The sequence below is a fragment of the Telopea speciosissima genome, chromosome 7 (assembly GCF_018873765.1).
Source record: "Telopea speciosissima isolate NSW1024214 ecotype Mountain lineage chromosome 7, Tspe_v1, whole genome shotgun sequence".
Lineage (NCBI taxonomy): Eukaryota > Viridiplantae > Streptophyta > Magnoliopsida > Proteales > Proteaceae > Telopea > Telopea speciosissima.
Window position 1 is genome coordinate 66,102,914 of NC_057922.1, and position 27,321 is coordinate 66,130,234.

General features: G+C 37.1%; 1 pseudogene; it reads right to left on the minus strand.

Annotated features, from left to right (window-relative positions):
• Positions 1-7,337: 7,337 nt before the first annotated feature.
• On the minus strand, positions 7,338-20,137 carry LOC122670116 (annotated as a pseudogene).
• Between the last annotated feature and the right edge of the window lie 7,184 nt (positions 20,138-27,321).

Below are 27,321 nucleotides of genomic sequence, written 5' to 3' on the forward strand. Positions count from 1 at the left end.
CTTGTTGGAAAGCTATCAAAACAAAACTTTCTAACAAATCCAATGTTGCTTAAATCTCATTTATATTGAAGGAGTTATGTTCCGGTCAAACCTTATTGGATACCATGTCCAAAAACAATATACAGTATCAAACTTGGATCAAAACCAACAAGTAATATTTTTAGTGTTCTCTATGTGAAACTAATTCATGGATTGAATTTAAAATGTCAATAATAGGCAACAAAATAAGAATCAGGGCAAAAGAACAACTTCTGAGCCTCGAAACCAAGGTTCGAGTTAGCCTGGAGAAAGTCCCAGGTTTCAACTGAGATATGGTCGAAACCGAGACAAATTCGTTTTTTGGCTGGTCGAAACCTAGTCGAAACCCGAGTTTTAGAACCTTGGTTTGGAAACACCAGGTCACGGTCTCAACTGTTGACCGGTGACGTTGGAACAGTGAGTGCACAGTGAACTCCCTCTCACTCAGGTTAGGATTTTTATCCTCTCACTCGTGTTAGAATCCAACCGTTAAAACATGGGCAAGTCTTTTTATCTTCTAGGGTGTCGAAAATAAAATCCCTCAAGCTACGTTTGGTTTGGTTGCAAGGGGAATTAAAGGGAAGATAAGTGAAATTTTCTAAGTCTAATAAAGAAAATTTTATAATGATTATCTCATGTGATTGTATAAACTACTTAAATTTCTTATCATATTTAGTAATGATACATTTTACATGTAAAATTTATTTTACTTTTTAAACCAAAGGGAATTTGATGCAAACTAAAGTGAAATTTAATAACCAAATATGAAACGATCGATTTGGAGTTAGTAATATAGTCACATGGGGTAATGATTATAAATTTATTTTTTTTAGGTTTAACTTCCCTTCCCTTTAATTCCCCTTGCAACCAAACAGAGCCTCAAGTTATCAGATGAGTAATGGTCATATGCAGGGTTATCAGTAGGTCAGTCCGGCTGGTTTCTGACCGGCCTATTCGGTCCTCACCAATTTAAGGCTCCGCATCTTTACCATATCATTTATATTCTATTGAATGATCTGCAAAGGTAAAACTTATTTCCATCCAAAAAACAAAAATCAAGTTATAATCAATCTTTAAACAGGTTAATTGAGTTACATACAGACTGTAAACACCCATACCATGAAGAAGTTGATCAAGCTATTAAATGAAGGACTGTGAATATCTGGATCTAGGCCTCATACTAGATCATTTACTAACCGATTGATTTTTTTTTTTAGAATTTAGCACATTAGAGGTGACCCATAAGAGGCCCACTATGGATTAAAGGTGTTAAACGATTTGATTCGGTTCAAACCGTTTACTTAAAAGGTCTCATTTTTTAAACTTTAACCGAACCATTTATTAAACAGTTTCATGGTTTCGATTTTAAAGGGTTTAGTTTGGTAACCGATTTCTGTTTGATATTGACACATTTATGTACATTTAAGAGTGTTTTATGCTTTATTCGGCTGTAAGTACCGTGGTCCTCGGGACGAGGGTTCCTCAGCCTCTTGGCGACAAGGATTGGCTTCGATGAATAACGGTGTATCGTTCTGATATATCATCATGGGGATTGGGATCATGCTTTATACAGAAATGGAGTCGCCACCTAGGGTTAGGGCCTAGGACCCAATGGGTGTAGCCCCATCCGAGGTTAGCGGAAAGGGCTACGTGATTTCATATGGTCTGGTCAGAGATTCAGGGTAAGTAGTCAGGTTACGAGGGTAGGAAGGTGTTAGGCACCCACCTCGCTCGGATAAACCGGTCTTTCTACTAGATGCTGGTTTTTCGAATATTCTTCCTTAATAATATATCATATACTAATATGTAAGGCTAAGTTATGATGCACTAATCATGACAAATAAAAAAAAAAATCATTTACTATGTACACTAAAACGAGTTACTTTAATTGTCTACATTATGCCAAAAATAATGAGAGGGAAAGAGACAGATACCTGTCTAGAAATGCAAGAAATAAATGAAAGCGCACCGAGGGCAAAATATGTGATATCCCACGGCTCAGGTGGAGACGGACGATCGGCATGTCTCTCTCTTGTCGGACAGAGTAAGGGCTATATGAGATGGGTTTCGCTACTCAAACTTTGGGCAGAGTAACGACTATATAAGGGATTCTTGTTATCTGTATACAAACAGAATAACGGCTGTGAAGGGGATTTTTTGTTATTCGTACACTGACGGGATAACAATACCCAAGAGCAGAATCGCTCTATACTTGGATGGGTCACCGAAGGATCTACCCACGTCGAAGAATTCCACTCACTCACATACTCATAAGGGAAAGACGGAGGAAAAGAGGGTGAAAAGGGGGCAAAACAAGCCCTGGAGGGTCTCCTTACCCGAGAAAAGCTTCTCAAATGAGGGAGGGAGACCCTCCTATTTATAGGGAGGGGGGACCCTCACCCTTGGCCGGATAACCCCCCCACGGCGCTGTGGAGATGTCCACGGCGCCGTGGGTGACGTCAGCAGGCTGATGTCACACCCCTTCATGGCGCCGTAGAAATCAAATACACGTCCCCACGGTGCCGTGGAGGCGCAGTACCACTTTTAGAGGGACCGCCGTGGTGGGGGAGGGTGAGCAGTACCTCCTTCAACGTTTAGTAAAAGGGTCTGATAAGCCATTTTAGGGATGTTTAGGGCGATTTGGTTCAGATGTAGGGACAAGAGTCCTTCTTGAGAGAGACACCGATGTCTGTTCGTGTCCTGTTGTCATCATCGCCAGAGGGGGTAACAAAAATCGGTATCTACATAGGCTAATCGGTTCAGTTCAGTTCAAACCGTTTGACTAAATGTCCTCAAATTTGACACCATAACCAAATCATTTATTAAACGTTTTCACGGTTTTGGTTTGATTTTGACACCCTTACCAGGGATAAATCCACGAAGGGCCCAAGAGGGGCCTATGAAGGACCAACACTTATTCCAGAAAAGACCTACCTTGTTGTGCACAATAGGGGAAGAGGAATCGTTATCCTCTCTTGTAAGTGCACAATGCAGTACTGCATCGTGCGGCACAGCAGAGGCCATGTGGCACAGCGGGCCCCACATGGTGCACATGGCCTCTGCAGTCGTCACACGATGTAGTACTGCACCGTGCAGTAACTGCACAGGAAAAAAATTCGGGGAAGAGTGGTCTCAAACTCAAAAACAACATACCCCAAGCACCGCCATGTAAGAAGAACTCGATCGAAACCTATCGAAATCACCGAGTTAACTCGGTTTCGCAGGTTTTCGAGTTGAGTTGAAGGGTGATTTTAAAAAATCCAGGGTTTCGACCGAAATTCAATGGTTTTGACTAGTTTCGATCGAGATGTTGGTAATTTTGCAAGTTTCGACACTTGTGCTTATCGAAACTTGGGGAAACCTAACTCGAAACCAGTACAGATACTTAAGCATGCCAGTTACCAGGACAGACACTTATTTATGCCTAATATCATTTAAGTAAATATTTTCATTTACTTAAGATATTATTCATAAATAAGCAAATAACCCCTATTTGAATCTAATAAAAATAGTTAAAAATCAAATTTCAAAAGGAAAAAAAGTCAACCCCCCAATTCAAGAACAAAAACTGGATTTTCGACGAGAAGTGCAATTTTCAATTTTCTAGTGTTGGGGTTTGTTTCAAATCTAAAAATTCCATAAATCTTAATATGGTAAAACATTGCTAAAAACCAAAAGTGTGATAAAATATTCATTTGTTTTGATGTCCAAAAAAATATTTTCATTCAGAGCGATTTTGATAGAATTCGTGCACACCAAATTAAGTTTAACCGGTACATAACTCCTTCATTATAAATCAGATTTAAGCAATCTTGGACTTGTTGGAAAGCTATCAAAACAAAACTTTCTAACAAATCCAATGTTGCTTAAATCTCATTTATATTGAAGGAGTTATGTTCCGGTCAAACCTTATTGGATACCATGTCCAAGAACAATATACAGTATCAAACTTGGATCAAAACCACAAGTAATATTTTTAATGTTCTCTATGTGAAACTAATGCATGGATTGAATTTAAAATGTCAAGAATAGGCAACAAAATAAGAATCAGGGCAAAAGAACAACTTCTGACCCTCGAAACCAAGGTTCGAGTTAGCCTGGAGAAAGTCCCAAGTTTCAACCGAGCTATGGTCGAAACCGAGACGAACTCGTTTTCTAGCTGGTCGAAACTTAGTCGAAACCCGAATTTTAGAACCTTGAGCACCGCTACGACCAGTGGTCCCAAGTCCCAACTATCAGTCCAAGACTGATGTCCCTTTTTTTTTTTATAAAATAAGACTGATGTCCCTGATTGATCCAATTTCGATCTTTCATTAATAGTTCGATTAGGATCAATACTGCCAATTTTTTACGGCCCCGGATCCTCTCCAGTGCGCTAGCCCCTCTCATGTCATCTGCATAATCCTAAGTCAGAAGTTATTATAGGCCTCAATTCAAAAAACAAGGGTATTTACTTAAAATGGTCAAGAGTTTCTCGCGAGGGAAGAAAAGCACACAGGTTGCAGTTCTTCTGGGATTCTAGCTCAGGTAATCACACCTCTGCGTTAAGTCGTTAACCTAGAATGAGATCGAGGAACTAGAGATGGTATTATGAAAAACCGATTTCTTGGGGAGACGGTTTATTGCCGGATTCTGGTTCTATACACGGCATCCTTCCAAGGGGATGGAGGACAATTATATGAAGTACAAAAAGTCAGATGGATTCCTACTCTACTCACTGCTTCTGATCTTAGTTAGTAAGTATGCGTATAATACACGTACCCAAACGTTTAAATAAAAAAAACTTCCGTCCCCGCATATTTGTGTATTTTTACAAAAAGAACGTGCTTTTTAAACGTTCGAGTATTAAATGCATATAATTAACATATTATACGGTTTTAATACTTTTTAAACCTAATGTTTAAAAAAAAAAAAACCTAAAAATATCTATCGTTTCACTTTCCCTTTCTCCATTCTCTGTGCACTTCTAACATCGAACGGACTGTCAAACCCTAGCAGCTGCCCCCCCAATCTTTAATCATCCTCACCATCTCCGTTCAACAGCCACCGGCGATCATCAAATCCTCAACGGCGATGGCAACGGCGACAGTTTCTCTTCTCAATCTTGAAGGCCTCACAGTTCTCTTCTCTTCTCAATCTTCAAAACACAAGAGAGATACACAGCAGGTTTGTATTTTTCCCTTGTTTGATCTCACGATTCCTATGACCCATCTTGCAAAGAAAATTGTTCTTCCGAATTTCATTTATTTTTTTTCTTCTCTGTGAATCGATTTAACCTTAAAAAAAAAAGAGGGAGAAGATGGGCAGATTCATGGTCCTATCTACAGTTTGTTGTTCTTCCTACTTTGATATTCACATATTTGAATCATGTTAATGTATACATGTGATTCATGCTGAAATTGACAGTGACCATTGTTGCTGCTATTTCATGAATTTTGATTAAAGCTTTTGTATGACTTAAATGATGAGCAGATGGGTAGCGTGAAGTATGTAGTAGAACCAATCTGTTGGGTTCATGAAACTATTATCGTAGAACCCATTTGGTAAATTAAACTCTGCCAAACTGTTGCAGAGTAAGATGACGAAAAGATTTTGATTACAGACCCCACTAAAGATCATGGAGCATCTTCTCCATTGGAAGTTTAATGGGAAGAAGCCAGGGAAGGGTGGTGGTCAAGTCCTTTATTAGTGACAGCAAACTAGGACAAATGGGGAAGAGAGACATACTAGAAAACTTGATGTGACTAACCCCTATCAAATTATTTTGTTTATTTTTTTTGGTATGAAAATTATTTTGTTTATTAGGTGGTGAATGTATGTTACATAATGAATATATGCCCCTTTTTTTAAAAGTATTATTGCCGTCTAGGCCGTATTAAACACGTATTAAACGCATATTGTATTATTATTGTATACATTTTATTAAGCTGGATTTTTGAAAAGTATTATTGCCGTCTAGTCCGCTTAATTGCCATACGTATCCGTTCCCGTTCAATTGCCGTTCCCGAACTTACTAACTAAGCTTCTGATTTTAGCTTGGGGCATTGGGTTCTGTTTGAAGATTCGTATTGTGGGAGGACATTGGATGTTATATATATATATATATCACGAAATGCCAATGTTTACAAGGTAAAGACGTCTTGAAAATGGAAAACCACTCTATGAATCTGAGTACTCTCCCCTCTATGCTTGATCGACCCTTCTTCTCTTTTTTTTTGAATTTACTGCAAAAATTGTTGTCATTGCTTCTTCGTCTTTATTTTGATTGGAGTGAACCATCCATAGCATCTAGATGCTTGATTGTTAATCTTGTGAGTGTTAGGGACTTGGGTCTCATCTTCAAAAGCTAGCCGTTAAGGAGAGGGTGTCCAAGTATCTATTTATCCATCCACATCCCCTTTCATATCTGATGTGAGACTATTCTTTTTGTCTTATGCGTGGATATCCCAACAATTGTTGATGGGGCCCATGCCACTAATTTCCAGCCCATGGCTCAAGGTCCTAGAACTTGAACCGTTAGGCTCTAAAGAGGGCTTAAGGCAGTGGATTTTTGAAAGCCTATTTTGGCTTTTGGTTTTTTAGGTTCGGCAGTGTGTGTGTCGTTCTCTAGAGAAGAACTAACAACAGAACTGAAAACCAGAGAGAAAGAAAGAAAAAGAAGAAGGAGAAGGAAAGGAGAAGGGAGCTTGGGATTGGTCTTTTGGAGCCTTGATGTTTCTACTACAACTTGGAGACCTCTTCAAAGCAAAGAGACTTTGTGAGAGGTGGTGTTTGTGGTGAGAACTTGGTTTGACTTCTTGTGAGGTAATCCTTTTGTATTGTCTCCAATTGCTTGTACATCTCAAGTTTTGGCAAAAACTTGAGAGAACCATTGTACTCCTATTTGTCTCATAGTGGATTGGTGCAATATTTGCCCCATGGTTTTTTCCCTCTACAATGGAGGGTTTTTCCAAGTAAAATTCTCGGTGTTGATTGTGTGATTGTTTTCTTACAATTTTATTTCTATTATGTGCTTGGCTATATTTGCTTGATAATTTTTACATTGGATTATTGTTTTCTCAATACACACTAGACAAGTGGATTTGATTAATCCCAACAGTGAGGCTGGTCGGGGTGGCCTAAGCCCGGTGTCCACAGACCATATTGTTTTTTTCTTCTATTCAAAATCAACTGGAGCATAACTCCGACAACAATACAAATGACATCTCCATTTTTTATTTTTTTTGGTTAGTTACAAATGACATCTCCACAATAGAAGTGTAGTAAACAATAACTACTATACCTCCACATTACATCTCATATTCTCAGAATCTCTCCCCTACCCACTCCAAAACACTTGCACGATTTATTTTATTTGATATTAAATATACGTACAGAACATGTTCAGTGATCCGGCTACATTGTTTTATTCAGTCATGTATAGTATTTAGAGGATGGCTCGGAACCGGTCACGATCCGTGCTTACACAGCTCCTCGTAATATCCTTCACATCACAGCATCCAGCTAGGGTCATGGTAAGTTCTAGCTCCTCCTTCAGCATGTCTAAGACCCGTTTGACCCCTTGTTCCCCCTTTGCCGCCAGTCCATAAAGTATAGGCCTCCCAATCTATACAACAAATACAAGCAAACAGCCAACAATGTTAGAGAAACTGTGGGTTGAGAATGAGAGAAAGAGGGCAGGGCATAAAATGGATTAAGCTTCCAATTTGATATAACTTGTCTTTCTACATGGTTTGGAAAACCACTATAACTATTTCTCTAACATCCTTTTAGTTCTAGTGATGCTGGGCAACCATATCAGTGCAAGTAGTCAACCCACGAATCAATCTGTTTGATGTACATCATATCCAAAGGGATTTAGCCAGCAGGTTATGGGCCCAGCAAATTGACACAGGGTTGTGGCAGCTTGATTAATCTTGAATCATAGAAAAGATGACTAGGACTTTGAGATGTTTGGCTCATAAGGGGATCTCATCTCGAGTGCAGCTCAGGTTCTTGTCCGCCCTTGGGCGCACAGATGGAATCCAACTTTGAAGTGGATTCCATCTCTATGCCTAAGGGCGTGCGAGAATGTTTCTTGTACGAGAACCTGAGCCAGCCTCATCTCACTACAATCCTTGATAAAGAATTGGAATCAGTTCCAACACTGAACAAGAGTTTGATGGAATAAGCACAACACTAAGCCAACATAAACCAGCACTACGTACTTCATCTGCAGCTGTTTTTACTGAGTAAAAAGTTGTTTCTAAGAATCACATGAAAAGCTTAAAGGACCATTTTTAAGGAATATAAGACGAAAAAATCTGCCTAACCGATCTTGATCTGATAGAACCCAAAAGAACTGTCTTGACATTCTTTTTGTGATTTTCTCCTTTTAAATTTCTATTTTCTCAACCCTTTACCATATCTAGACCAATTAGTTAAACCCCACTACTCTTTTTGACAACCATTTGGCTCTACAATTTCATGCAAGCCATTTGAACTCAAAGGGTTAACCTAGGGTCATCCACAGCCTAATTCTACTTGCCTGGAAGTCCAGTCAAGCCAACACGGAAGGGAAGACTTTATTGGTTGTTGGCAACTTGAGCCCATAACTTGCAGGTACAAGAGATTTTTATAACCCATAATGCATATCAAATAGTATATCCTGTCTGAATAAATTATTAAGATTCGCTATCCATAATATCCATCCAACAATAATAGCAGATCCTTATCCTTAGATGCTACACTTCATGGACCCTTGAAGACCCTGTGGGCTCAGCATAGATTGGGTGGAATTTTCCTGACCTTGCAGAAAAATGTTTTAGTGGGTTTGGCTTTGGCTTTGGCTTTGGTTTTGGCATGCTGAGTTGCATCACCTACTTTCCATTCAGTGGATAGGTTGGGTTTGGACAGGATTTAGTTTAGCAATATAAGTCATTCGATCTTGGCAGTGGAACTTAGGACAAAAGAATTTCAGAAAGAATCAATAGAATGGAAGATTTGAATAACTAGGTCAGTGCAATGCATGGCCCATCAAGACAGCCCATGTATGAAAAGTCTTAATAGATTGAAGGAGGGGGATCGTTGCCAGGCTGCTTGGCCCCTACACCAGCACAAGGGCCAATGAGAGCACGCATGGGGGCAACCAACAGGGGTGAGGATTTCTCATTTCACAGGGGGCGGGGTGGTCATTTCGCTCTTCCTGTGTCTGGGTGCAGGTGCCACGTAGCTAAGCAGCCTTTTTTTCCCCCTAGATTGAATAACTGATGGGTTTAATTTATGGATTCTGTATATAGATGCAATGATTTATGGCCTAACCCACGTTTTTATGATTAATCAAAAGTTCAGTTTTCTGAGCATAATGACTGCTGTGGATTCAGTAAGTGCTTGAGAGGGATTCTCAAGTCCTTGGTGAATTCCACGGTAGGCAAGGTGGATTCCTAACTATCTCTTCCTATTCAACTTTTCTATTTTCTTGTTTCTCTTCTTACTCTTCCATTCCTGCTCTCCAAATTCTAGTTCTTAGCTCGTATAGGCGATACTTTTGAGTTATTGATTCTATTCCCTTTTGGATTACCTCCCTCGTTGGCTATAGCCCTTACACCAATTTGATGGCAAATCTAATCAATTCAATCATAAACAAAGGAATCAAGGGATTGAATCTGCTAGATGGATTAAACAATAGAGAACAAATAGAACCTTGTAGAATAAAATCAGAGAACCAGAAAAAATCAGAATGGAAGACCTATGGGAGAAAATCAATAACTCAAAGGGGACTGTTCAGATCGTCCTGATTTTCAAGTCGAGTGACCTTATCGATCAGGTTATCAGATGGAAAATTCCCACAGAATTCTGAAGTTGAAATCAGTGGGCAATTGCACAATTCTACTTCTCCTAGGTAAACAAGGCAGATGGATTAGAAAAGAGAATCTAGCCAAATAAACTAAGGTTTTAGATCCGAAATTAAGAGATTATGATAAAAAGAAGTAATCCACAAAATTTTAGATCAATCTCAGAAGATTTGAGAGAGCTCTGATATAAACTAGAATAGGGAAAGCATCTATAAAAACAGGGTATCACCAACTATAATTTAGAAAAGCTGGATTGGAAGAATAAGAAGAGAAACTAGAAAATAGAAAAGTTGAATAAGAGAGCGCATAATGAATCCAACTTACTGATCCCTGGAATCCACCATGGCCTTGAGAATCCCTCTCAAGTAACTACTGAATCCACAACAGTCATTATACTCAGAAATTGAACTTTAATTAATCATAAAAGTGTGGGTTAGGCCATAGGCCATTAGATCTATATATAGAATTCATACACTGACCCTCTAATACTTGTAAACTGACTTGGAATTCAAACCACTACTTGGAATAGTAAAATCAGACATGAAATTGACACTCCTATTAACTTAGGACTCTAAATCTCATAGGATACTCTGAATAGTAAAAAACTGTTCTAACTGCTACTATTAACTCTAGGACTAACATTTAGACACTAGGAACATCACTCTAACTTAACTAAGAAAGTAAATATAGTATTCCTATAAATGGATTACAATGAAAATCTATGGGGCCAAAGGCCCTAATCCAATCCAAAGTTTATTAGCACTAAAATAAGCCCAATTCTCTATGATTCGTGCAAATAAACCCAATTCTTTGATTCTCCCGAATCAATGCGACACATGAAACAGATCAGATCCTGGCCAATGTACCAACTACTTTTGTTTTACAAAGATAAATTTATTCTTTTACTTATATATAATATACAAGAGATATGTAACAGTTCCAAACTTCAAGATGAGGTCTCATGTTTTCATGATTGTGTATTAAACCTTAAAAGCAATCAAAGGAAAAGGTTCCAGATTAACGGGTAATGATTTGGGGGGAAGGAGGAAGTTCAATGAATATGCACAGTACAAAACCAAACAGATCTCTCCTGTTTCAGCATAGCAACTGAAAGAAGACTAGATTTCAAACAATTCAAGTCTTATCTCCCACTTTCAATCAGATGTGGAATCATGCAGAGGTTGAGGTTGAAAACTTCCCTACTCTTTAAGTTCACACAATTGGGGATGGAGGAACACTAAGCATCCTTCTTTACTCATAAAATGCACAAAAAGTGCTCATAAAAAATGCGTCTTATAAAATTTTTGTGAAACGACTGAATAGTTAACAGAAAGAAGCTTACAAGAACTGCTTGAGCACCAAGAGCTAAGGCTTTAAAAATATCTGTTCCGCGCCGGATTCCGCCATCAAAGAACACAGGAACTTTTCCTCCAACAGCTCCAACAACCTACAAATCCAGCATCAGAAAGAAAAAAGGATTCTTTGTTTCCATGGATGGTTTACTTATAATCATATTAAGAATTTCTCTTGATAGTGAGCATAACTTTTTATTTGCTCCCACACAACATGAATGGTTGAGAAATGAAAATGAAGCTTTCACTTGTGCACTTTTAAACACAACAACTTTTTTTTTTCAACCTTTCATCTGTAATTTATAAACTATAAAATGTGTTCTCGTCTGTATTTAAATATTCACATTATATGTACAGAATTCCAATGCTATTCACTGGCTGTATTATATATGACGAATTCATTTCAAGCCTTGACACCTCCAGTTACAGCTTTAGGGTTTTTTTTTCATAGAAGGTGATACTTTTTAAGTATTTTAAGAACTTTCTTGATAATGAGTATGATTATTAATAAATTTCTACAGCACATAAGTAGTAGAGAAACTAAATAATTCTTTTTCGTGCACCGTTGGACAAACACACAATTTTTTCAACATTTTATATGTAATTTAAAACAACATGTGTTTTCTTGTGCATTTACCTATCCACATTGCATGCACAAAGTTATAATGCTATTTATTGGCTGTATCATATGTCATGAGTTCATCTCTGGCTTTGATGCCTCCAGTTACATCTTTTTTTTCAGCCACAAGATCTGAGTCATCTGACATGAAAGATCCAGAATGGCCACCATATGGGAGATAGTGTAGCAAAGTCACATACAGAGTTCCCTTGTCCATGTCAGCCCCATGTCCCACAGTGCATTGCACTTTGACTTACAGGTAATAGCCCTTGAATATTCTTAAATTTCCTTTACAAAATTAGCTATTTTTGCCATTTAACAAGGGATATTTTGGACTGGATGCTATGGGGAACAAAGTGATACTTTGTTAGGTTGCAAACTCCTTCCTGTTTCAGAACCTTGTCACAAAAAATGACAATCTCTCATGTTAACCAGAAGCAAATGGACCTCTTGGTTAAATATAAGAGTCCACCAGTAATTAGAAGTCTAGCGAAACTACAAAATTTCAATCATAACAAGAGCTTAATTTTTGTTTGATATGAAGTGGAAGAAAACATACAAAAACAGAAACAACACAACTTTTTTATTTTGGAGTGGAATCACACAAGTTTTATTTTTGAAGTAGAATCATACAACCCATAAGATTTCAGTAAGGAAAATGTGAAGAAGATGTTTTGTGCTGAGTACTTTCATTGTTTTCTGGACTCATCACATATTTTTCAGAACTTTTTACAATTGCAAATTCAATTATATCTTAAAAAATGTAAGGATTTATTAACAATAACTATGGCGCTGAATAAAGTATAGAGTCAAGTTGCCTAACAGAATTCATGTAGCCAACTACATTAAATTGGAATAAGGCTTAGTTCAGTAGGGTAGAGTTTATGAGTAGGATCTAAGCATTACCGTTTCCAGAACATTAATAGTAGCTGGGACATAATCAAGCTAGCGTGCTCCGTGGTTGGACACAATCACCCCAGCAACTCCTGCTTCCACAGCTTTCACGGCTGCAAATATTAGCACATCAAGTTATCAACAATCCATCAATTACACGAAACAAAGAAAAGAATCCTATCCTGCGATAAAAACATCTCAAATATTTATCAAATGTTCTGCATTTAATAAGACCAGGAATTCAATGGAGAGTAAATCATGTCCATTCTATACATCTTGGACAAGGGGGAATAGATCAACAGAAAAAGAAAAAGGAAAATAAAGGAAAGGCCACATATAAAAGAGGAGTAACTGTTTGGTGTGGCTTTTGAAATCTAAAAGATTTGGAAGGGAAAAACAGAACCATCTAAGAAAAATTATAGGGAACAAAATGGTCATAGTAAAGTGCTTATCCAACAAGAACAGGTGACTCAGATTAAGGTTCTGGTTTGACTAAGAACATAAAAATATATTTACTCAACACGACTTGTACAATGCTTTGAAAACAATAAATTTCAAACTGAGAGGAGTATTAAGCTATTGCCAACGTGTCTACCGAAATAATCTAAAAGTAACGGTTTGACAGACACTGAAGGTTGTCTATCATTGGAGGACAAGTATCGTACTATGCTATTTTAGATAATAGTCCTCAGTTTTCTTGAAAGTTTTGAATAGAAACAAGTGAAATAAAATGACCTTTTTTGCCTGGTGGCATAGGGCTGTTGGACTGAACTTAAATTAAGGAAGAGGGCCCATTCTGGGCTACTACTTCAGCTGCTATACATCAAAGTTGTGTAGCAAAACATTCTTAATCAGTTCTTCCCAACAGCATGTTTTAGCACAACCCTTCTCCACCTCTCCAGTTCATGCGTTTATAGAGAAAAGCATTAGATAAACACAGATCACAGGAGCCACGAGCATACCATCTTCTACAATGAGCAACCCCCTGACCAAAATTGGCAAGGTTGTAACAAATTTCAACCAAGCAATGTCCTACAATGATCATGATGTCTTATAAGTCAACCGGAACACAAAAACAAAATTTCATGTGATGATGTTATGTTTATTACATTGATATTGAAAATTGTTGGCAGAATCGTGGGTTAGAAAGAGAGAATGAGAGAAAATAATGTGTTGTATTCATTGATAGGTAAGCCCCTCTATTTATAATAAAGGGGAAATTACAAAGAGACTAAACTAGGCAATGTGAGACTAAAACCCACATAGCCCACTTACACTTAATAACATAAGAAGAATAAAACTACCCCAAAAAGACCAGAATACCCCCACAGTATTCTGGATTACATATTCCAACACTCCCCCTCAAGCTGGATTATACAAATAAGCAAAGAAAGAAGATCCAGTTTGAACTAAAGAAAAAATAACTCCTAATAATGCTAACACTCCCCCTCAAGTTGGTGCATACAAGGTACTAATGTCCAACTTGAACAAAAAAAGGAAAAAAACTAAGTTGTAGCAGAATCCAGCTTGACAGATGAATGCAGCTCCCAAATAAACCTTCAAGAACTGGAAAAAAAATAGGTCTTCAAAACCTGGGCAGACTTGAGCAGCAAACTTTCACCAATCTTTAACAGTTGTCCAGTGATGAATCTCTGACTGATAATCTTGAAGATAAGCAACTAGGGCAGCAAGCAGATGAATCAAGCAGTGGAAAAAATCAACCCAACTGTAGAACCTCATATAGGCAGGCAATAACCAAACATCTTCAATACTTTAATACTTCAATCTCCCCCTTACGGCAAACTCAACCCAATAACAAAGTAGATACCCATTGGCAATTGTGAAAACTCTGATCTTCTATGTTTTGCACCAAGTGTTCCTGCAAGTTCTGCTTCTACAATGTCTGTAGGTACTGTACATAATCCCCCCCCTCATGTGTAGTACACGTGGACATAACAGAGATGATGTAAGAGATACGGCAAAAACATAATATTCCAGAATTTTCCAAGAGGTGCTAAGGGTAATGGAAAAGGAAGAAATGGAAAATTAGAGAATACCATTAACTTCCAAAGGGGTTATGGGTATATGCCAAAGGTATGTTTTGGGAGGTGGTGAAGTGAAAAGAGCATTGGGAAAATGAACCATGGACAAAAACAATGCAACACAGTAATCTTCAACCTTTTTCAATCAATCAAACTAATTCCAAAACACCAATCTCCAATGATCAGATCTGAATTATAAAAAAATAGGTCTGATTTTTAGAAGGAGAAGGCACCATTCTTCAAAAACTTGATCGATCTTCACACAAGGAAGAACTAGTGTGCAAAATTCCAAACTATAGACTCCCACATGCTAAATAGAATTGACGAAGATATCTGGACAGCAATGGATGTAAGAAGCTTCAACAAAAAACTTGGATCATATCTGAATTAGTGAATAAGGCTAGGATCAAGCTCTCAAAGTAAGCCGGATATGAACCAAAAAAGCTTCACATAACTGAATAGGTTCGTAGTTGCAACCAATAACCTTGGAACACACTGTTGTAATCCCAAATAAGCTGATCTCCAGGGTAGTAGATTCGAGTCTTCAATAATGAAAGAAATTCGATCTCCAATAGTAGGATACTCAGTCTCAATAATAGGGCAGCAGTAGTCCACATAAAGGCAGCAGTAACATGTCAACTATTCATGCTTACAAAAGCCAATCAATAGAACTAGAAAGGTAGGTAGTAAAGCTCAATAGAACTAGCAAATATAAGATAATCACTCAGTAGATCCAATAGGTAGTTAAAGCAGCCAGCCACATAAGAACAAGGAAAATAGGTTGATAATTGAAAAAAACGAGCCATAAGAATGAACCTGAATTTTTTTCAAAAATAACTAATGAATGATGCTGAAATATGGGTTGAATACTCCTCTGATATGTATAAGACTCTCCTCAAAATATGAGCTTGATAGGAAAACCCTAATCCTAAAATCGATTATTGTCAGGGTTTTAGAAAACCCTGAAATTGAGATCGATTTAGGGAAAGGGGCTGTAATTGCTGATGTAGACATGTAATAGATGCTGACCAAGGCTGCTAGAATGGAACCTCTAAGGTGAACAATCAATCTCCAGTAAGAGTGAGACCTGATCTTCAAAGGGGAGAGACTCCAAAATATCGCAGAAGTGGAGCAGGGCAGCATTACAGCACTACACCAGCATAAAGGACCTTCTTCAAGCCTTGAACTAATGAAGGAGAGTTCTCTTTTAATGTTAGAACCACCTCCAAAGCACTCGAACAGCAGCAAACATCCCTAGCCCAAATCGATTTTTATCAGGGTTTTGGAAAACCCTGAAAAGAAGAGATCGATTGGGGTAGGGGTCTTCAAAAAACTTGGATAGGTGCAATATTGAGGTCGATTGGTCCTTGAAGTGGGAGTAATCAGCCCTCAAAAAATTAGCTAAAACTGAAACCTGAAAGTCAAGGTTTTTGGCAGGTAACCAAATTAGCAGGTTAAGAAATTTTTGCTGTAGAAACAAATCCAGCCATCAGAAAGGGTCCAAACTTAGGTTGAGTAGGGTTTGTAGTAATAGGGAATCACCCCCAAAAGATCAGCTGCATCTGAAAAAGGAAATACCAAAATCGATTGGAGTCAGGGTTTTGAAAAACCCTGACAAGTTGGGATCGATTAGGGTATGGTGGCTGGAATTAATTAAAGCTTGGAGAAAAAAGAAATAGGGAATGAGGATAATGGAATAGGGTAGAAAGGGGCTGGAGAAGGGTGCATAGGGAGCTTCAATGGTGGAAGGTCAGCCTTCAATAGTAATAGGAAGTCGATCTCCAAAAAATTCTGGAAAACCCCAAATTGCAAAGATGATTCCAACAGTATTTACTATAAAAAAGAGTAGATAGAATGGAGGAGGGCAGCAACTAAATCATTGGTCAGGGATTTTACCTCATTAGTGCTGCCCCCTTACAAGGAGAAAAAGAAGAAAACCAGAGAAAGAGAAGCCGAGAGAGAGAGAGAGAGAGAGAGAAGAAGGAGAGGTCGATTGGAGAGATGGAGTAGGGTTTTTTCTCTTTTTCTAACCGAGATCAGACCAGCTTTGATACCATGTTGGCAGAATCGTGGGTTAAAAAGAGAAAATGAGAGAAAATAATGTGTTGTATTCATTGATAGGTAAGCCCCTCTATTTATAATAGAGGGGAAATTACAAAGAGACTAAACTAGGCGATGTGGGACTAAAACCCACATAGCCCACTTACACTTAATAACATAAGAAGAATAAAACTACCCCAAAAAGACCATAATACCCCCACGATATTCTGGATTACATATTCCAACAAAAATATATCTACTTTATGTTTTATACCATAATAAAATGTCTACATCCAAAAGAAGAGAAATTACTAACTGCATAAATTAAACAATACAAAAGGTAATCTTAGCAGACTTTAGTAACATTAGTCTGTAGGAACAAGATTCTTAAGTAACTTCTACAGCATATTCTAGAACTATGATTTAAAAGCTAATAACCAAGTTTTTTATTTTGGCGATGCTGCTACAAGAAATGAAGATGCATTATGCGGTTAGTATATTGATTAAGGTAAGGAGCCTCTGGATTTAGTTTTCACTACTTGACAAAGTTCAAACAACAAAGCTTTATCGGGCATCAATGTCCAAAACAGCCAAAGCCAAAATTAAAATACTTGCACTACTGTGGTACAATTTCGCTGAATCATTGTTTATGAAGTTTGTCATGAGTCAGCCAAGTTGTTCCCCAACAATACTTCTTTCCTGATTGCCAAAAAGAAAAGAAAACAAGAAAATTTTCTTCTTGAATTGCTGAAAATTTCCATGGATATAGCTGTATCGGTGTATCCCGAGGCTGAAGTTTAGAAAAATGATGACTCTATTCATGTAAACACGATCAACATAACATCTCTTTTGAAGTAACAATTTTCCTGAAACTATGATAATGAATAAGATTATCATTGACATAGTGCTTTCCCTGTTTCTTCTGTCACTTCCAAATGTCTTACATGCTTAGAGCCATTTAAATTAGTATCTAAACAACTAAAAAATATATATAAGTATTGGAAGCTTATCAGGACGAGACAATACTGTAATCTCTTAGGAATCATATTACACCAAATATCGTCAAGATAATGTCCTCTCTCTCTCCCTCTCCCCTCTCCCCCCTCCCCCCTGCTTGCTATTCCTTTGGTGTTGTTTTTCTTCCCCAGTGATTCCCAATAGAAGGTAAAGGTTCAGGCTTCCCAAGAATTGATTGGTCCTTACCTTCCAATTCAGAGATTGATCAAAAATTTCAACGGAAACAGCTTGAAGATTAGAACCCTCTTTCTGCAAAGAAAGAAAAGAAAAGAAAATATTAGCGGAAAGAAAAATCTTTTATTTTTTTCATTTCTAGGATAAAACAAACTAATATCTGCTTCTTTTTGTTTGGTAATTAAATATATTACCGAACCCCAGGAGGGGGCAGGGAAAAGAGAACAAAGGAACAATATACAAAGAGGGAAGAGGGGCACGAACAAAAAGCCCACTAGGCCGTCAAACAGCCAGCCAAAAAAAGGGGGGGAGGGGAGCGGCCAGCCTGCCTACGCAGAGGTGACTGATCGCAAAAGGGCAGAATCAAGCCCCCAAAAATCCAAAATATCTGCTTTATTTTCTTCCATCTTTGATCTGTTGTAAGAAAGCATTTCTGCAAAAGCATTATACTCACATTTGAAGATGCAGTAGATAGTAGACCTTCAAGATTCTTCGCTTGAAGCGAGATCATTCTGCAGAAGGTGTTACCATATGGTCCATATGAGTGCAGCATTTTAGGTTCAATACATATGACCGCAAACTCTCATAGTATACAAATTACCTTATTGTTCTCAAATAAATGAGAAGATGAAAAATGGAAGAAGAGGAATCAATAGAAAAGAATGGAAACAAAGAGATAGAACTCCCACTTGTTTTTTTATATCTGCCTCCCGTCGACCAATCTTGGGTGTGTCAGCTGTCAGGACAATAGCTTTGTATCCATTTCTTTCAGCTCTCTGCAATAGCTGAACTGTAATATCCCGTCTTTTAGTTACCTATTCACAATAAAGAAAAATCAAACTATTAAGGAAGTCCGTAACTGACATCTCCAAAAATATTAGAAAATTGATATTAAAAAAATGGAGGATACAACTGGCATAATCCAAATAACAAATCTTCTGAAGGATAGCATACATATAACTGAAAGAACCGAATAGCACTACAGCTGGATGCAACCTCCTCCATACTGCAGGTAGACATAAAGGATAGCAACTACAACCATACAGCTTCAGCATTCAAGTACTTGAAATAAGAAACTGACAACTGAGGCTGAAGGATAGGTTGTTTTAATACCATGATAGTGTTAGATGCTGCAGTAGCTCTTGCTATTGCAACCTCTCCTGAAATGAACATAAAATGTTAAATGGATTCAGAGTTACAAAAGCACCTCATGTAATATCTAAAAAGGGGATTTAAACCTTCAGGATGAGCTAATATATGCTTTGGTGTCGGGGCAACAATGATGGGTGCTGCAATCTTGTAACCCAGTATTGTAGTTGAAAGGTTTATTCTGCTCACATCCACAAGAGCCCTTGGCAGGATCCTGAGAACATAAAATCTGAGAGTAAAATGGTGAAACCCATTAGCAACATTAGCAGTAATAGGTCGGAGACATTACGTAATTCTACGATATGCTTCCAAATTCTCCTTCAGTGTTCATCTTTGGAAGTATAGAAATCATAGTACATCTTTGGAAGAGCTTTCCTGGCCAATTCTTGGAACTCATTCACATTAACAGGTTCAACGGCCATTTCTCCTGGAACATGACCATTAATGGAAATATGAGAATGGGAGTATGTCCATCCAACTATTGCAGTGAGATAGGTCGCACAACTTTCAACTAAGCAAGGTTTCCAGTAATATAATTTAGAACCCCATAATTGAATTAAAATGAAATATATTATTTCGCTTCCTCCTTCCAACAATAAATTTAATTTGAATTAGGAAAAATATAAGGATGTAATTTCAACAATAAAATTCTCCAACAACAACAACAACTCAGCCTTATCCTAACTAAGGCAAATATAAAAACTAACAAAAACCACCTCCATTATCAAATCAATTAGTTGCTCTTCCTGTTAGTAACTAGAAATTAAAAATGGGGGGAAAAAAAAAAAGATAATTATAAAAGCCTAAGCTTAGAAAAAATTGAGTTCCCTGAAAAGTTTACTATAATCCAAGATATCAACATCTTTAGGCCATGCTCAGGTATACAAATATATACTTATTTGAATTCGACCTGAAAAAGGGTTGTTGTGATTGTGATCCAACTCTAGACATTTCAAGCAGGGTGTGGAAATCATGGTTGATGAGTCTTAAAAAATCTTTGAGAATGTGCATTCCGGTTACACACATTGTAGAAATGATAATACCTTCAAAATATTGGTATTAATCGTTGTTAAAATCCCAATGGTTTGACAAGAACTACGTCAAAAGCTCTAGTGCGCTTAAGCGCACAGGCAGGTATGTATGACTTTGCAACAAACATAAAACCCTAAAAATCCATTACAAATCGTAACGTTTCAAAAGCGATTATAGTTGATTCTATCAAAAAATAAAAATTTTGATAACTCAACGAAGACGAAGGAGAAGAAGAAGAGCATAACTAGTAAGATCAACTCAGAAGAGAAAACACTGAGACTCCCAGTTAGTGTTGCGAGACAAATGTAAAAAAGGAAAGCTATATATATAAATATATAAACTCCACAAAATAAAAGTGATCGCGAGTAACGACAATCACTGGGCCATGATGCAGGCAGTGCATGGTGTCAAGTCTCATGACGACTTGGAGACGAACAACGAGTTTTTTACTCTTTTCCATATTTTGGTAATTTTTGGGAAACTTTTAAACGTAATTGGAGAGCCTCTTGTTTGAGTTAAAATAATACCGAAGTGTATGCCAATCGTAATCGTACTCGATTGAACACGAAAAGATATACGCCACTCTATTTAATTAACTTAAAAGTAATGCAAGTGGACCAAATTAAAATGTTAAATTAAACTAATTAAACTAATGAAAATTAATGCATCCTAACTCATAAGCATCTAACAAAATTAAGGGATTAAATTGCGTCTAACGCATGAGCATCTAACCTATCAAACTAAAGCGAATTGAAAGGAATAATAAAAAGCGCCACACTTCATAATCACATAAAAGAAAAAAGGAATAAAAGACATCCACATACCACAACCATATAAAAAAATAAAAGAAATAGAGGAGAAGAAGAAGAAGATGAGAGAGATAGAGGAAAGGGAGAATGAGATTAAGGGTTTGAGAATGAGATACCTTGATGTGCTTGAATACTTGAATAAACTCACCATGCTTTCCTCTTCTAAATCTCCATGTCTTGTCATCAACAGGAACTTAATAGGAAGCTTTAAACTAAAACTATTACAACCATTAAACTAGACTTATGAAATCAAAACTAAGAACTTGAAATCAAAACTAAGAACTTAAGCCAAAAATAGGAAAAAAAAGAAAATTTCATTAAGTGAATGAAATAAAAATTACACTAAAAAACTGAATTAAAATTGAACTAGAAACTAACTAAAAACTCGAACTAAAAACTACTAACTTCTTACAACCCAAAGGGGCAAGGGGTATTTATGGGGAAGAGAAGAGAAGAGAAGAGAGAAGTGTAGGAGAAATATTCCTAAGAAAAGAGAATATTCTCTTCTCCTTCCTCTTTACAACCTTGAATCCTAAGAAAAAGAAAAAAATAGAAAGAAGTAGAGGAAGATTGTTTACATAGACCTTTCATTTCTGAAAAGTAAACTTCCAATTCTAACAAGTGCTTCCTTTTCTTTGTAGATATCTTCTCAAGCAATAAAATCAAAACGTCTTTGATTTTTCAACTTTTCATAGGTGAGAGAATTTCTTTCAAAATAAATCTATCCCAGTAGAATTTGAAGTGCCTTGGAAGTTGGAGAGAGAGAGAGTAAGGGTGATGACTAGGATTCCTTCAGAATAAATAAAATACCCATTCTGTCCTTCAGGAAACGTGGAGCATGGGGTGCTTATATAGGCCTCACCATTGTGTTCCTTGAAGAATTCCCAAAATAGACCCAAATTTCGTCTAATTTGGAGTTCGAACAAGATATCTCAAGTTAAGTTTGTCGAGCCCCCAAATGGAATCTTTCGGGTACAAGAAATATAACTTCTAATAATTGCGTTAAGGCCCCTGCAATCTGAACTTTCGTTTCACTTTATCCCCAGCCGACTGTCAATAATTACAAATAAACCCCATGACCATTTTGTTGCTTGAAACATCCGTAACTTCTTCTTTCAACTCGAATCATGTGCCGTTGAACCGTTGAAGCTAACTCGATGGGCTACACATCCAACCATTAACACCTTTAAACAGCTTAAAAACTATATCAACACAATTCACCTGGGAGGCCATGCTATGCTGCATGCAGTGCTTGGGATGCCATGGCTCACTGCGGCTTGCATGCGAACAGAGATTTGGTTTTTTTCTCTCCCGTATTTTGGTAAGTTTTTAGTGGTGACTGGTGAGGAGATTCTTTCAACTCCATATGTGATGGAAAATTTAGCATTTCAATGGTAAAATTTTAACCCAAAATGAGCATGGAAAGTGGTTCAAATTATGGGTCAATTGATCGGTTGAACCAATTTTGCGTTGGTAAATAGGCCAAACCTAAAACCAAGTGGCTGAGTTAAAAGCCAATTTTGGTATGATTTAGATCACTTTTTATCGGATTGACTTAATGGGCTCTTATGGGTCATTATCGGGCTTCTATTGGTTCGTGTGTATACATCAAAAAAGGGTGAATTATATAATGGTTTTTTTATCGATTTTTTTAATTGGTTTCGGTTCAAATTTTATTTTGGCTGATTTGGTCTGGTTTCAGTTTCTACCAAGTTCATAAAATTCCTAACCAAAACCAAACCGATACATGTTTGGTTCATATTAAACCAGTCATTTTTTATCGGTCCAACCAAAAGTTTCAAGCTTATATGAAAAGCCTAGCAATCTGTCACGTTATAGATTGGACGAAACCTAAATTTTATGGATAGATAGAACTCAAACTCCCCTGCCTAAGTATCAAGAGTCAGTCTAAAAGGAGTTAGCAACATGGAAAAACCTAGCGCACTTAGTAGCTAGTGGTGCATAAAGGCCTATTGCTATCAGGAGGTCTTGAGTTCAAATCTCCTGGTTCACATCCTACATTCCCCCTACCTATCAAAAAAAAAAAAAAACTTTGGAAATATAAGGACTAGAGAGGGTGGGCGGACATAAGCGGACAACTGAAAATTAAAAGAAAAATGTAGATTTAATCCAACGGTCATCTCTCCCTCATAATTCATAACACATCCTATTTACCTTCATTATTTATAGAAATAAGAAGAATGAAAGGGACAGATCTATGGCCTATGCAATATTATTGACAAATATCATGCCAAATGCCGCAATAGAGTCATGGTTAATCTTCTTTCCTTTTAATGTTGATGCTCTCTTGGACTTGGAGTGGTTAATCTGTCCCTTTATCCGTCCCTAGAGGCTCAATCAATAAAATGTAGTTTGGCTTTTTGGTGCGGGGAGAGGGGGAAGCCATGCGAAATTTCACACCTTTTTAAGCTTAAGTTTTCTCCCTTAATTTAATAATGTAATGAATTAAGATTTGTAACTGTTTCTTTTTCACTTAGTCAAAATATAAGTGGCAAATAATATTATTTATTTTTTCTGATCGAAGTTGTTCTGTCAATCCTAATCACTCAAAGGAAAAAAGAAGTGTGCTAGAGCGACTTCAGTGTAGATTCTTGTGCATGTCCTCTTCTATAAATATTCTTATTCTTTTTAAGGGTGTTAAATAGTTTGATTTCAGTTTAAATGGTTTGGTTCGATTTGATGCAAGAATTTTTAAGCAAAATCAAAACCAAAGCATTTAATAAACGATTTCAAATATCTTGATTTTAAACAATTTTACTAGGTCTTTAATTTTTCTATTCAAACAGCTTCTTTCTCTTTTAATTTTTTATTGAAATAAACATAAAGTTAACATTGAATTAAATTTGGTATTGTTATATATATGTTTTCTTTTAGCAATTAATTGTAATATTATAGTTGTTTATATTTATTAAACTTTTATTCAAAATGTTGTTTTAACTTCTACCATGATAAGATTTTTTTTATTTTTTTTTTGGAATACAACTTAGAACTTACAGTTACTCTTGAAAAGACAGATACAAGTTCATAGATAGGGTGAGAAAGAGGAGGCAGCTGCAATAGTTACGAATTAACCTTTGTTGCTTGTACGTGCATGCTGCATCGTATGACCAGTGCTCAACACATGTCCCATACATATACCGCCATTTAAAATGCACAAAGAGCATTTCTAAAAAAAGAAAAAAAACAGGTGTTTTGCAATGCGGACAGCTGAACCAGACTCCCTAATACCCTATTAAGACTTGAAAAACACACACACATAATTCCCCCCCCCCCCCCTCATATTCTTCTTCTTTGTTGAGTAGACGACTATCAGTTGCTTATTAGTCTTTGACAGGATGAAATGCCTACCAATTGTGTGAATTAAGTGCTATGTGAACTTCTCATTGCAAAGCCCATAGGAGCTACATGTTTTTTTTGGAGAAAGGGAGATATTATATTAGATTAATAGGAGGAGCGGATGTTACACCCGTTAATATTTCTTTCCATTAGCGTCATTCTGTATATTAACGGAAAGGGCTTCTAAGAGGCCAACAACACAAAAATGTCGCTCTTGACAAGAATTAAGAAAACCAGCCAAGAAGTCAACACATGAGTTGATTTCTCGCATATGGTTGTCAAAAGTGCATTGTCTAAAGTGGACACGCAGCTCTTGAATATCACCTATTATGCCAAGCACAAACCATGGGTGGAGAATCGGTCCAGAATGGTCTGTATCGCCATTAGCGAATCTGATCTGATCTGGACCTGCAATAGGTTCAGGGCCCTAGCCTTCATCAAGCCACAATGAATCGCCATCAACTCCATACGAAGAACACTGCCGTCTCTAACCGCTCTGGCAATAGCAAACACAGGCTTACCAGATGAATCTCGGCCGATGTTAGCACATCACAATTGAAGATAAGTTTGTTTGTGCAGTTCTAAAAATATCACCAATGTGGCCGCCCTATCCCTGTTTCTAAACATATCGGCACTTGGATAATCCACTTATGTCCATACTATATTGTCTACAAGAGGAGGAGATCTATATGACATTTATGGATTTCTTATAAAAATAAAAATTGTAGGAAAATTGTAGGATTGTCTAATACGTTTGTGTGTGGTTGGGAGTGGGGCCTTCCAATTCGCTGTCCCCTCCATTTTTTCCAATTTCTCACATGGGGGTAGAAATGACCACCCTACCCCCTGCTTGAAAACACTGCCTAAGATGGAATATGGAGATGATAATTATTCGTGGGCGTTGGGATAATGGGACTATGAGATGTTGGTCGATGTGGCCCAAATTGCCATGTTAGTCTATCGTTTGTTAGGTCGAATTTAATGGCTCGTATAACAGATAAGTGGTGGGAGTAACCCCATTGCCTCTTCTTTGATGGAAGGGTATAATAGTGGTTCAGCCTCTATATATATATATATATATATATATATATATATATATGGTCTTGGTTCTGCAGGAAATGTGGGCAACAGCGAAAAGAAAGATCGATTCTTTGGGATCTTTCCATAAGTTTTAGTCTTACATATAAGGTTACATACTTACATACTATTGTAAGCTATAATTTTAGACCACGGGCAAGTTGTAATGATGTTTAGTTTAAGTAGTATTTGGGTTTGGGCCTTAATAATTGTTATGGGTCTATCTAATATTTTAAGGGCCTACTTCGTCTAAAATGATTATGGGTTGCCCCAGTGCCTTATTAAATTCTTTGGGCCTTTTAATAATGCTTTTGTGAGCCCATTTGGCTTAACCAAGCCCAACCCGGATGGGCAATTCGAAAACCCAAGCCTGTAACCTAATGGGTCGACCCGATATATAAACATGATGGATGATCGTAGACTCAGGAGGACCAAATCCTGTGTTAATGGTCTTCGGTTTAAATAAGCTGCGAGAACCATTTTCTGTGTTTACATGTTTCTGTTTTAATGTCACTTTAAGGAACACCCATTTTTATACTCCCATACTCTATGTAAAGTTCTTTGGAGGACAACTTTTGTCCTATTAGACAACACATTTCTCTGTGCTCTCATGAAGGTTCATTAGGACGATTTTCTATCAATTCATGATGATTTGATTGATTTATGTATTGTCATATTTAATCTAGGACTAAGTTTTCCTTCATCCATAGAGGACGGTTCACCCACCAAACTCCTCCTAGGGTTTTCACATGTTCCAAATTACCTTCCCATACCCTCTCCTACCTTTCCGTCCCATGGTGTATGGATCCCATTCACCGTGGATGGAGGCAAATTTGGTCTTTTAATTAATGTCAACTGTCACTTAAGTTGTAGGGTTTGAATTGTCATCAGGAGACTTTTTATATGGATTAATTGTCTTACATTTTGTGATGATACTTAATGTCACGAAAGCATTATATATCATCATAATGTAATGCTTTAAGTGAGCTGTGACGATTCGAAATATCACGAAAACCATGTAAATTAAATATTTGAAGGATAACATTTTGTGACTTTCGAAAACACTGTTGATTTTTAAATTTTAATGCCTTCAATTTACAAGATTTCTATAAAAGGGGTTTATGAATTAGTCAAAGTATTCTAAAGGCTTTTAAGTTAATGAACCTATGATCATATGTAAATGACCTAATGGAGATTAATCAAACCAAGAGAATGAGTAAGTGTCAAATTGCGAACCAAGGATGATGTGATGCACTCATGCACTTCGGTCTTTCTTATCAAATCAATCTTCCTATTTATTTAATATTTGAAAATTATAAATATTTCATCTTAAACACATACATCACATCATAATCCAAGAACGATATCAAATATTAAGATCAAAGACATTATGTTTAAGAAATTTCAAAATAATGTAATTTGTTTTTCTCTTCTATTGGTGCTATTTATTTTTATTTTCATAAAAAAAAAAAATGGTTAAAAGAAAGAAATATACTGCTATTATCATAGGGTAAAACAGTCCAATCTTGCTTAGTACGGCCGATCCGTATCAGCTTGATATGGGTGGTAATCGATAGAACTAACGATACCGAATACTATAACCTTGTTCAGTTCTTTTGCACATGAATTAAAAAGGCCAGTCCATACTCCATACAGATAAGTTTTTCAAAAAAAATAAAATAAAATGTAGAATTACTTTTGTTATTTATATATTAGGGAGAATGAACGCTATCTGGTTGCGTGCGACTTGCACCCCTGTGCCCAAACACAGGGCAGTGCAAAATGACCATTGTGCCCCCAAGAATTTCTGCCTCGTAGCCCTATGTTTGGATACAGGGGTTGCATGCAACACGTAACTAGGTAGCGTTCTCTTTCCCTATATATTATTAGGGCAAGAGATCTCTACTT